General features: G+C 42.1%; 1 protein-coding gene across 1 annotated transcript in view; it reads left to right on the top strand.

Moving 5' to 3' along the window:
• LOC134540302 (uncharacterized) overlaps window positions 1-13331 on the top strand; it is a 394175-nt gene that overhangs the window by 252806 nt on the left and 128038 nt on the right. The window lies entirely within an intron of this gene.

Below are 13331 nucleotides of genomic sequence, written 5' to 3' on the forward strand. Positions count from 1 at the left end.
GCCTTATGTTATTCGGCATAGCCACATGGCCTGAAATTATTTGGCCTAAAATAGTTTGCCATGAAATAACTAAGTTTAATGTAATTTTTTTCTGTAGTTAATATTTTAGGGTGAAAAGACTAGTGGACAGATAATAGCTACTTTTGGGTTTCAGGTTCATATCACATGGCAGCTACGCCTTTAAGAGATTTTGTATTATTTTTTCTCTCTCTCTCTCTCTCTCTTTCCTTGGAAGTAGCGGAGTGCGAAAGAGGCGCTAGACCCGGGGGCGACAGTCGCCACGGTCGCGACAGCCCCTGGAGTCCCAGAGCCGGCGTGCAGCGGACGTGAAGAGCCACGTCCTTGGCGGGTCGAGAGGGCGGTGTTGTCCTGACGTCACAGCGCTAAGGACGCTTCCCAGACCCCTCCCCAGGCTACACTCCGCCGCAGCTGCATCTTAATTAAGGTTCCCCTGCGCGCGGCGGCCGACATCGCATTCAAAGGCACGCCTCCTTTCCCCTCCTTTCCCCGCTATTTCCCTCTCCTTCCTTCCCCTGTCTCTTCCTTCCCCCCCCCTCACCCTTGCATTGGTCCTCCTCCGCTCCCCCTACTAACTCACCGGCTCAACATCTCTTGTCACCCGCTTTGGCCACTGTGTATTCTGCAGGTGCGTCGCCATACGGGGTTCTTTAACAACTAAGAAACAACCAACTTAGAAAATCTCATGCATACTATTTACTTTTTACAACTATGTTAGCAATTTTTTTTGTCATTCCAAGAAACACGAATCAGTCAAAAAATGTATAAAAATGAAATTATTTAATTGCTAATGTCCATGTTATTAAAACCGACTGAAAAAGGTTAAAATAATATCTCCTAGCTCCATACAGATTCCGAAACCCACTACAGATTTTTCTGAAAATTTGTGATCGTGAATTTTTAATAGTTTATGAAAATACTTGAATATTTCAAACGAAAAAAAAAATAACCGTAGACCGCATGCACTAGTAAGGAATGTAGGGAGTATCTGTCGTTTGAAAAAACTCATACAACAGTTCATATCGTTTGCAGTGCAATATAATTGATAGTGACATAGGTGAACTATTCTTATTTCATTGCATGTGCCCCACGTTTTTTGTTTTGTTTTAAATCTTAGAGATATTAAAATATACTATTCCTATGCGTTCGTTGTATTAATAATTGCAGTAGCCTAAATCTTCAATATTTTTATAAAATCCTACCAATTTTGTCTTACGGGTTTATTAGATTTTATAGCTGGTAAAGATAATGTAAAATTTATTTTTTACAATTTTTTTTAGCATTATCATCTTCTTTAACATTATCAAAGATACTTAACAAATGGTTGCTTGACATTTCTTGGATCTAAATTTTTTTATCTTATTCCTACATTGTTAATATTTTATATTTCATTTTATCGTTGTACTAGTACATATTTTCCCCTATATTATGCCGTATGTTTTTGTATTTTTTTATAGTGCACCATGTTTGGGACAGTGTCTGTATGGCTTGGACTAAAATAAATAAAATAAAATTATAACTGACAAAATTCAAATGTTTTTCGTGCTTAGGACAGCCGTGAGGTCTGAGTGGTTAGGCGGAGAAATTAATTGTTAAAATGTGTGACGCAAGTCCGTTGATTGCCTTCAAGAAACGGTGCCGGATTATTATTCTCTTGGCGTATTCTTAAACGCTTTTCGGAAACAGACCTTCAGCAATGTGCGCAGGCTTTCACGGCCATTGTCTGAAGTAGCTTGGCTTCTTGGGTTGTTAGCCGCGTCCTCGGCGAATGATTCACCGACGTTTCAGGTCGGCATTGCAGTCGCCCCTGATGACGGCGACTGCAATGTCGACCGAAACGTCGGTTTAATTATTCGCCGAGGACGCGGCTGACAACCCAGAAGCCAAGCTACTTCAGACCTCGAGCAGTTGTCGAATCGCGCGTGGTGTGCTCAGGTAGACCGCGGGTCGGTGTGGATGGTCCAAGGGGTGTTTGCTGCCGCCAAAGAGCGGGTGATAATTCCACCACATCCCCTCCCTTTCATCACCCACACCTTGACTCCCTCCCTTCTGTTTGCTCTCGCCTCCGCGTGGAAACTGATGAAGGATCCACCTCCTCAGCCCCTTCCAGGTCCCGTAGAGGTCACGTTCACCCGGTGGCGACCCGCTGTCTCACCCTTACTGCTTGTTTACCTGCTCCCTTCGTCCCGTCGGCAGAATGCGCTGCTCTCGTGGAAGAAAAAAAAAGGGGGGTATATCTTTTACCTCCCCCACCGACACTCCCCACCTTGTCACAGCTAGAGACCGGAAAAATTCGCAGATTCATCTCGCGATAGTCTGAAATTCATACACGTATACCTTTAAGCTGCTCTTGCTATTGGCTCACTACTGTTCGTCTGGGCGACTCTGGGCCAATGAGAAACCCCCTCAACCGAAGAAGTGACGAATCTCGGGGCAAACACCAGTTGAGACGATTTCACAAGTCGGCAGCCAAACGAACTGGCCGTTATTTGCCCGAGTGTACAGAGGACTGTGTAGACTATCCTGGAGATCATCGAAACCCGCGAATTTTTAGGTTCCTGGTCACAGCTCAGGCTTTGTGCTTCTAGAGAAGCCCGCGTTTGACTGACCCCAAAGAGCGTATCCAGCTCACAACAGGAAAGAAGATGGCGGAACCATTTCGGAATACAATCTTTTTAAATGAGAAAGTTGGCATCCGCGGAGCTATGCGGTGATAATGACGAAAGAAAAAGAACAACAGCCCTTGTTACCATCGCGCAGATGACACACTCCCTTTTCTTTCAAAGTCTCGGAAATACAAACATCTAACCTGTTGGGGCCCGTTCCAAAATGATATGCAAACGGAGACGGATCACGAAACAGAGTTACTACAATAGCACGACGTTTACGTTTCTACGTGCGACCAATAGAAGCCGAGAATTTGACCGCAGCGGTAGCCATGTCTATTTACGTTCTAAATACGTTCAAAATTGTTCCAAGTACAAGAATATCCATTGTTCTATTATTATTTTGTCGTTTTTATTTTCATTATATATATATATATATATATATATATATATATATATATACAAACATGTAAACTCTGTTCGTACTATGATTTCGAATCATATATATATATATATATATATATATTTTAGTAACCTTGAAATGCAATCTCATTGGTTGCCATTTGTTACGTTCCGTGCACTGTGGAAGCTAGCTGCAGACGCGAAAGTGAATTGTTACATGAAATCCGTCTCCGTTTCCATGCCATTGTAGAACGGACCTAAAGTAAATGTTTAAAAAAGTAGTTGTTTAAATATATATTTTTTGTTTTATGATTTTTTTTGACGTGATAACGTCTTATAAATCGATGAACGCCGGCTGCACGCACGAAAAAGCATGACTCATTGTCACGTTCCGCCTGAGCCGAGCGTGCAAGAACCGGCCAACCACCGTGCGAGAAAATCTTCTATAACATCAAACAGGTTAAGGCGGTCTTTTTAAAAGCAGAAATTTAAAAAAAAAAATTGATTATTTTTGTACAATTTCGTCATTTCAAATTAACAATTTATTGACATGGATTTGATTTCAGTTTATTTCTATAATTAACTGTTCGTGATTATATTTAAACAAATTATTTAAATTAAATTTGCAAAAAAACTGTAAATAATATTTGAAAATTAAAAAGTATTGCAATTTTTTCATCGATGTTTTCTTATGACGTTATCACGTGAAATTATCGTCCGTAAACCTACTTTACAGAGAACTCCCCCCCCCCCTTTTTTTTTTCTTTCACTGGCTCAGAGTCCTGCAGGTAAACTACTGAGGCCCAGTCACTGAAGCAGCAGAAGGACAGAGTATTTGGATTCTAGCCTGTCGCGAAATGAATCCGCGAATTTTTCAGGTCTCTACGTAATGAATAGAGACCCGACAAATTCGCGGGTTCAATGACCTCCAGGATAGACTCCAATATCCTCTACACACTCGGGCAAATGCCAACTGTTCATTGGGCTGCTGACTTGTGAGTAATCTCGACTGGGTGGCCTGTGATTCGACACTTCTATGAGTGAGGGTCTCTAAATGGCCCTCAGTCCTCCAGATTACCAGTGAACCAATGACAGAAGCAGCAGTAAGGTATAATTATTTGAATTTTGGCATAACACGAAATAAACCCGCGAATTTGACGGGTCCCTAGTAATGAATACCGCTCTTGCGGGCTTGCGGGAGGAAGGGGGGGGGGGGGGGTCATCTGGACGCCCGACCCGCGAGCCAATCCCCGGTAAGCAAACCCCCCTCCCCCCATTCCCCGCGGTCCTGCGATGACGTCAGAGGCCGGGCTGCAGCAGACAGATAACGAGACTGGTCGGTCTGTGAGGACGCCCTTCTCCGCACGGCGCCGTTACTCCTTCGGGCCAGGACGTTTCAATGGCGAGTCCTTGAGCCTTCACAGGACCTCCCGCTTACCCCCTACCAACCCTCCACCCCCCCTGTGTTGATCCTTGCGTGGGACGCATCCTTGATTGACTGGGAGAGAGTGGGGGTTGTCCTTCCTAAAACACTGTCCTTCTATGAATTAAGCATGACACGGAACTTTATTTGAATAGTGCCCACCTTGATAAAAATTTATCCAAACATTTGCACATAAAAAATAATGTCCCAGTGTTTTCAATGGTACATTATAACTAGGGACTAGAAAAAATTCGCGTATTCAACGACCTCCAGGATAGACTCCACGATCCTGTGCACACTCGGGCAAACGTCACCTGTTCATTGGCTGCTGACTCGTGAGGCGTCTCAACTGGGAGACTCGTGATTCGATACTGCTTCGACTGAGGGTCTATAGTTGGCCCACACTCCTCCAGGTCAACAGTGAACCAATAGCATAAGTTGCATGAATGTACAATTATTTGCATTTTAGCATATCGCGAAATGAATCCGCGAATTTTTCCTTTCCCTAATTATAACATTGGAAAATTTCCTGTCCTATTTTTTTGTTCGTTCCAGAATTTAATGAAAAAAATAAATTAAAACCTTTAGCAATATGAATTAATTGTTATGCGTCACTCTAATGGGGAACCCCAAAAATTATCTGTTTGGTGAATTACCGTGACACAGTTAGTTGTGGATAGAGACTTCCATAATTAACGTAATTTTTTAGCTATTGTCTTTTGATCATGTGGGTTGCCTGATACCCCCAGAAGAACCAGAATCAAATAGCCAGCGCACAGAAATGTTAATCCACACAGTGAAAACTGTGCAAATTGCCCAAAAACGAAAGCAATGACGCGACAATTCAACAACACAGAATTTTCGATAAGGGAAAAAGGAAGGGGGGGGGGAGGAAAACAAAATTTTGTTAACCCTGTCGTTAACAGGATGTGTCATGAATATTTCTCTTCTGCGCGCTGACCCGTTATTAGCGCACGAGTAGCCAATATAACTGCTGAAATGATCTGATGCTAACATTGCCTCACATTTAGGAAGTGGTGCCTACCTACTCCAACGGAAAACTGAAATTTTAGCGGAGCGCATATTTCACTGTAGGCCTACTAGTCCCAATGTATATAAAAAAAATTACAGAATTTAATTTGAATGTTCTTTTCATGAGATTCGATTTTCATAGCTTCAAAAACTCAACTGGTAATATTTAACACTTTTTTTTTTTGCAATTACACTGACAAATGAAAAAAAGCCAGAAATTCTGTGAAACCTACCTTAAAAAATAGAAGGTTCGATAAGTACAAACAATACGTGTCATATACACAAAGACGTGAGTAGTTAAAATAGATCTAAAACCCGCCTACCCGGGAGCACACGCAGTGTGCCGAACTTCAGAAGAAACCACTCATGTTTTAAAACTGCTCCTGTTACCAGAGTGGTGTCTGTTCACAAAAAAAAGCATTTAATAATACGTTGATGGTGGATGACTGGTTCTGTTTCCGTAATTCGTTTTTAAACTGCTTTTTTAGTAATGTGAAAATGCATAATAGGCATGTTTTCGGAATAATTTTCAGACATGAAACATCCGGTACAGATTCTTAAAATCATTCAAGGTGTCCTGCATTGCTACCTTTATCTTCACTTCTCCGCCTTATGATGTACCTATAGTAGTCAGCACTCAGATCTCATAATTGCCAATATGCACGACGAGAAGACTGCGCGTCAGTCCAGAGCCTTGCGCTTTAGAGGCGATACCGCGCTAAAATCACCATAGAGCGTCACACTTATCATCCCGCCTCACACAGATACACCCCTACAGTTTGTTTGATAACCAACAGAAGACTTCAAAGGCAGAGACGTGCCAACGTAGTAGTAACTCGTGATTCGATACAGATTATTGTTGAGTATTTCTCGCTGGTCGAAAGTCCTTCAGATGAGTTGTCAGTAGGGCCATGCATATTTCGCGAAAAGATTCCGACACTAGTTATAAGTTGAAAACATTGTGGCACCGTCTCTGATACTTTATTTGGTTAATTTCTTCCAGGTACATGTCGATTGATAGATACAACACCAATCACAGCGATTCAGTGCGGAAGCAAATACGTTCTGAGTGGCTCGGTCAAACAAGGCAACGGCTTCTCTCTCAGACGGCCGCCAATCACAAGGAAGAAACCTCTGGTGCAGATATACCTAGGGGCAGGTATTTTTCGCGAAAAGATCTGAACACTTACTAGACTGCACCTGTGGTTTCTTCCTTGAGATTGGCGGCCGTCTGCGAGAGAAGTCGTTGCCTTATCTGACCGAGCCACTCAGGACGCGTTTACTTCCTCACTGAATCATTGTGATTGGTTGTTGTTACAATCGATATGTACCTGTGAGAAACTCACCCAGTCACGAAACACAGACGATGCTATAGTGTTTTAACTTTCATCTAGTCTCGAAATCTTTTCCCGAAATCTGCATGCCCCTAGATATACCTAATAGGCGTTCAGATTTATTCGCCAAAAATGCCTGCCCCTAGTTGTCAGCCAATAGCAAAGGCAGAGAAATATTTGAATTTGAATTTAACGAACGCACGAATTTTTCCGGTCTATATCCTAAGGTCATCCGAGCGTACAAACATTTCCTGTCCTGACTGGCGCCGAATTGAAAAGATGGGTTGGGGAGGGGGGGGGGAGAAACGCAAAATTCCGCAGGTCTCTGCTAATCGTTAGTTCGCGCAGTGTGCTTCAAGTGCAGTGTGATTTGTTTCCCGTCGCACCACTGGCGTCAGCTGCGAAGACAGGCCGTTGAAACTCGCTCCCCCCCCCCCCCATCCATCCCTGATCAGGAGGGAACAGAGGCGGAAAACTGAAAGGAAAGTAACATCCCTGCCCGTCACTGAAGCTTGTGACATTGTTTTTTTTTTAGATTATTATTTTTTTTTAATATTCCGCCTGGGAACGAATGGCGTCCGGGGGTTATATAAGACATCTCTCGCCCGTCATCCACAGCTGCTCGTCGTCAAAGTCTTCCTTGTCGGAATATCGTGGCGATGACGTGAACAGGAGGAGTCGTTTTCATTTCAGTCTCCAACCACTTCCCCTGTCATCCTTCCCCCCTCCTCCTCCTTTTTCCACCCAATAAAATACTCCTTCACTGTAGCACATCGTGACGTGACGTGGATTCACTGGGTCGGTCACTAAGCGCGCGGAAATTCTCTGTCTTACAGCGCATCACCAAAAAAAAAAAACTATCGTGGGGTTACATTGTTGCTGTCAACAATTAGATTAAAAAAATTGTACTCACCCAGATGTTAATTCATTTATTTAATGTTAATGTTTTAATAAGCAATTGGTAGGCAGGTAGATAAATTAACAGTAGGTATCAAAAATAAGAATTATGCACTAGAATTTTTTTTTTAATTTTTCCTAATTATTTCAGAAAAGTGAATTTTTTTTTCTTCAAAAAGAGTCTCGTTTTTTTTATGTCTCACATGAAAGAGCCGATATGGCTGAAGCATTTAATTATTCACATTATTAAGGGTAGCCTCAAATGCTAGGCGCCATTTTATGTATTTTTTTTGTGTCAATAAACTACTTACTTGCTTACATTAGGTATCAAAAATAATAATTTCGTATTAAAACTTCTATCCCGAGTTATTTTTTTTATTCTCCTAGTAGTTATGGGCCCACCAAACAGGTAGCGTCACATGGAGGAGAGAAACATGGTTTCAGTTCCCACTGTAAGAGTCGCACTTCTCTATCTTCCTTCTTGCTCTATGGCGGCGGACTCTCGACGTGAACAATGCGGTCCCCGCTCGATACTTCGCGGTACTTTGCCACCCCGCTCACCCCTGTCCGCTCCTTCTCGCTGTTGCTGGGTGCCCTGTTGACGAGTGGAAGTGTTGAGCTACTTGAGCTCGGGTACTAGCCTGCTGAGCTACTAGAGGTTGGTTTGATGTAAGTTTTTGGACGTAGGCCATTGCTAAGAACTTTTTCTGTTGAAGAAAAACTAATAAATAAAATAAATAAATAAAAATACCCAAAAAAGACCAAAAAAAAACACACAAAATTAAGCAAAGAATAGCTGTTGTCTATTAGTATTTATTTATTTTGTGTGTGTGTTTTTTTTGTTTTTTTGGGTATTTTTATTTATTTATTTTATTTATTAGTTTTTCTTCAACAGAAAAAGTTCTTAGCAATGGAGTACGTCCAAAAACTTACATCAAGTCATGCACTCCCATTGCACAAATCTTTTAAAGATAACAGTAGAGGTTGGATAGGCCTCGGCTGGATCACGAGCAACTGGGTGACCGAGGAGTCCCAGGGATGTGAGAGGTATGGTTCGGTGACGGTGCTGCTCAGATCCCACAGAGGGGGCTGGCTCTGCAGGTGGTCTGGGGGGGTTCACGGCGGAGCTGGGGGCGGGTCGTTGGGGCCGAAGTTGGGATGGGTCTCCTCAACCTCTCGACCTAGCCGTGCGCTCACTTGTAACATGCCGCGATTGGAAATGGCGAATCTATTTCCCGGTTCTCGGAACCCACGTTGGGCACTGGCAACAGTGTCAGGCATGTAAAAGACCCATCTTCCTCCTAACCAGGACCACGCCCTAACGGGATTAAATGCCTGAAGGAGTATTGATGAATTCTATGAGGTGTGAACCTAAATTACATGTTGCTGGGTACTGCCTCCTCATTCCGTGTTCTTTTCGAGAAACCTCACATTTATTGACCCCCCCCCCCCCCCATCCCCCCCGAGATGGACACACGGACACACGGACATTCCGCGTTCGTGCGCGTCTCGCGGTCGTAAGGCCGGTAATTCCAAGACGTCCGGGTAAAGGTAGCCTTGTTGGGACACGACCGCAAACCTAACTGACGTGTCCAAAACCGGATCCCATAAATGGAACAGAAAAGCGACCGTTTTTAATAAAAAATGTGCCCCGCACGAGGCTAGAGACTGATTTCAACGCATTCTAGGGGACGTTTGTGACAACCATCGGTACATTTGCTACGCCAAACGTACTACAGATAGCAGCACTGTCGCGCGAAGTAAATGGTGTTATTCTTAGGGACCTGAAAAATTCGTGGTTTCGATGACCTCCAGGATAGTCTACACGGTCCTCTGTACACTCGGGCAGATAACGGCCAGTTCGTTTGGCTGCTGACTTGTGAGTCGTCTCAACTGGTATTGCCCCGAGATTCGACACTTCTCTGGTTGAGGGTTTCTCACTGGCCCAGAGTCGCCCAGACGAACAGTGAGCCAATAGCAAGAGCAGCTTGAAGGTATACGTGTATGAATTTCAGACTATTGCGAAATGAATCCGCGAATTTTTCCGGTCCCTAGTTATTCTAATTTTCTCATTTACTTTTTATGTTGCAATGATTTATTTTTGTGACCATTAAAGTGTAAAAAATATGTATTCCAGGATAGTTTCGCTACGATAAAGTTTCATTTGGCACAGCAACACTCTTGGTACGTGTCCCGATGATCACGAAAGTGACTATATACGAGTTAATGGCGCCAGATGCGGGTCTGCCATCTGGAAGAAATCAACTAAAAAGTTAGCTCTGCGCATGCGCGAAATTTGGGCAGCAGCAATGAATACGACACCGAAATCCGTTCCCTAAAAAATAAGGGACTGGCCGTGTCCTATCGTGCACTAGGAGTACATGTGTGGGGTAAATGTGTAGCATACTCAACACCTGAACCCTTATTTTTCTTTGTGTTTCGGAATACCTAGGTGGTGTCTCACTCCGTGCGAAGGGAGATCGCACATTAAACATGACACGAAATCACGAAACATAGAGTCAGTTAAACTGTGAAACGATTGGAAAGTACCCAATATTAAATGGAAATCAAGAAAACGAGACTTAGTGGAACTCACCCATACACAGGGGCGTAGCCAGGCGGGGGGGGGGGGGGGTTAGGGGTTCAAACACCCCCCCCCCTTAGCACCAAATATTTAATTAATTTCCTATTCATCACTCAACAAATTTCATATTAAAATTAATAAATTTTTTACCATTACAATATTTAAATTTAAGAACCGAAAACTGCTAAAATAGCACTATTTTACACCTTAAAATTCAAATTTTCCCGGGGGAGGACCCCCGGACCCCCCGCTTTAATACGGGGGCGGGGGGCATGCTTCTTAACACCCCCCATACACAAATCCTGGCTACGCCACTGCATACAGCCAGGTTTTGCTTAAGTTCGAACTCAATTTTACAAATATAATATGTATATATATATATATATATAATCTACGAATATCCGATGCAATCAAAGCCAAAAATAACACATATTGTTATCGAAATAAAACTAATCTATATCAGAATATATGCTCAGGTATTTCGACTCCCATTTCAGTGAATCTTTAGGCTTCCAATTTTTTTTTTTTTTTTTTTAACGGGCTGTTTTCCCCCGCGGGTAAAAGAAAAGAGGAAACGCATTCAGCAGCGAAGTGGAGGGCGGAGAGAGGCGAACAAGGAATATAAGGTTTTTTATTCTTTCTTTCTTCGTGCTTCCGTCTCTTCCAATCTTTGACCTCGGTCACCTAAAGCCCAGAGGAGACGAAGGCGAAGACGGAAATGTTTTATAGGACGGTTCGTGACATTGCGTAAATAAACTTCCCGAATAACACACTCACGCACAAAAAAAAAAAAAAAAGTCGAAAACGTGCGGGCAAAGATTCGAAGTCGTGAAAAGAAAAAAAGGTTACTTCGAGTTTTAATAGTTCATGGTTTTCTGTGAATTGCTGTTTCTTTCCGCACCACCCTTCTTTCAACCTTTATTCTTTGTCGAATCGGCGGTCTGATCAAGGTCCGATAAAAGACACTTGTGGCCCCAGACACGTAATTCTTTGACATGTCCAAGTCTGAGGAACTTTTTTTTTTGTATGTTGAGTTCCGGCATCTTGTTTTGAACAATAAGGAAGGAGTGTTTATTTTTTCAAGTCCAGTATTGTAGCTCGTACAAAAGAAGGCACACCGAAGAGAAAAAGCAAGAGGAGAAAAAAAACTTTTAAATTTTCATTAACAGGTACTTGCTAACTTCGGAGTTCAGAATTCCTGCGCAGATTTTCCGGTACGGCCAATAGTTTATGCTGTGTGTCTGTAATTGTGATATGCAAGGGAGCGAAATTGTGGTACGCCTAATATGGATTCGGGAAAGAAAAAAAACTGCTGTGCGAAAATTGGAGAGGGTAGAAAAATTATCGTACGCGATGGTATGTGGAAGGGGGTTGAAGAGAAGAATACATATAGTAGAAAACTTTTAAACACGTATTTATTGATTTGTGAGTTGTAAATTTCATACATAATTTTTTATTATTTTTTTTTCTTCTTCAGAAAGTTAGAAGGTAACTGAATGAAAAATGCAAATAAACCACAAACATTCATATAAAGGAATAATGAAAATTTTTAACATTATTTTTAATCATTTACATAAAAATATCGATCAAATAAACCAAAACTATCTCGATGAAATACACCAAACAACAGTACAAGTTATTTTTGTTTTTGTATAATTTTTTTTTATTTTAACATTATCAGTGCACTTAGTGTTCTATTTTAAATACGTTACTTATTATTCGCATTATAAAACGTCAAGACGCTTAGAAAACATCATAATTTCGACCATGTGTCGTAAATATATTTACAAATATTTTTTTTATTTCCTGTGATTTATCTGCAGCCGGATTTTATCGGTCGTATTCCGACTCACACAGAGCATATAATTTTTTTAAGTTATTAATTAAGTACTTGTTGCTACGAACAGAGTGTATAATCTTGCGAGGTCTATTTTTGTGTGCACGCGAGGTGCGTGCATAAACAATGCTAGTCTGTTCTGTTAAATGCACGTGGTTGAAAAAAAAACTGCATGTCTTAAAAGCCATGGGCGAAAAAAATCTGCAGTATTCCCAGGGGAAGCTCGTGGGATAAAGTTTTATCATTTTCATTCTACAGTCTGCACTGGGGAGGGTGTGGGTGGGTGATTTTTTTTTTGGGGGGGGGGGGGGTAAATGTTGGCTGCCCCCCGGGTTATAAACCCATGCTTCGAACAAAACCTTGTCCTTCGCCCCTCTCACTCCCTCCCCCATTCTGCAAAGGGGGAAGCTAATTCCAGCCACACGCCACTGGATTTCGCACGACACTCGCAAACCCGCTGCACTTTTGAAACCAGGGCGAGACGCGCGCAGCTGGCTTCGAGTTTCTTTTGTCACACGCGCTGTTTATTTTTAGCATAGTTTGGGAGGGGGGGGTTGGTAACACTCGCTAGTTCCTCTCGGACAGGGCCTGGGCAAGCCAGCCTTCGCTTATTATCTTTGAAAGATTTGTGCAATGGGAGTGCATGACTTGATGTTAGCTTTTGGACATACGCAATCTGTCTTTTGGTTTTTTTTTTTGTAGTTTTGTTCTACAGACGTGCGTGCGCTTAGCAATGGCGATATGTCCAAAAGCTAACATCATGTCGGCTTTCACTTGTTTCGTCTCTCCCGCCGAGTACAGCGCTGCTGAGCTGTGTCCGAGCACTGGTCCAATGCACAGGTAGAATAATAATTTAGTGCCTCTACAAAAGATCCATTTGGAAGCCACGTGCACAAACACAAGAAAAAATATATTTGCAATTTTTTTTTGCAACACATGACCATGGTTGATTTTGCACACATGAAACACGTTTATCGAGATAATGCTGAGAATTTCTTACGAAAATTGGCTCTCAGTATTATATTTTAATTTCTGTTTCATTTGAGCATTTTTTTTTCTAACCTTTGAAAAAAAATCAATAAGGATAACGTAAATTTGAGAAAGAAGATTAAAATAATAACACGGACTTATGAAGCCTTTGAAACGCTGCATGCAACGATACGTCATTAAGAAGTTCGAAGCAGTTATTAGATAAAAC

The sequence above is a fragment of the Bacillus rossius genome, chromosome 16 (assembly GCF_032445375.1).
Source record: "Bacillus rossius redtenbacheri isolate Brsri chromosome 16, Brsri_v3, whole genome shotgun sequence".
In the NCBI taxonomy this organism is placed as follows: domain Eukaryota; kingdom Metazoa; phylum Arthropoda; class Insecta; order Phasmatodea; family Bacillidae; genus Bacillus; species Bacillus rossius.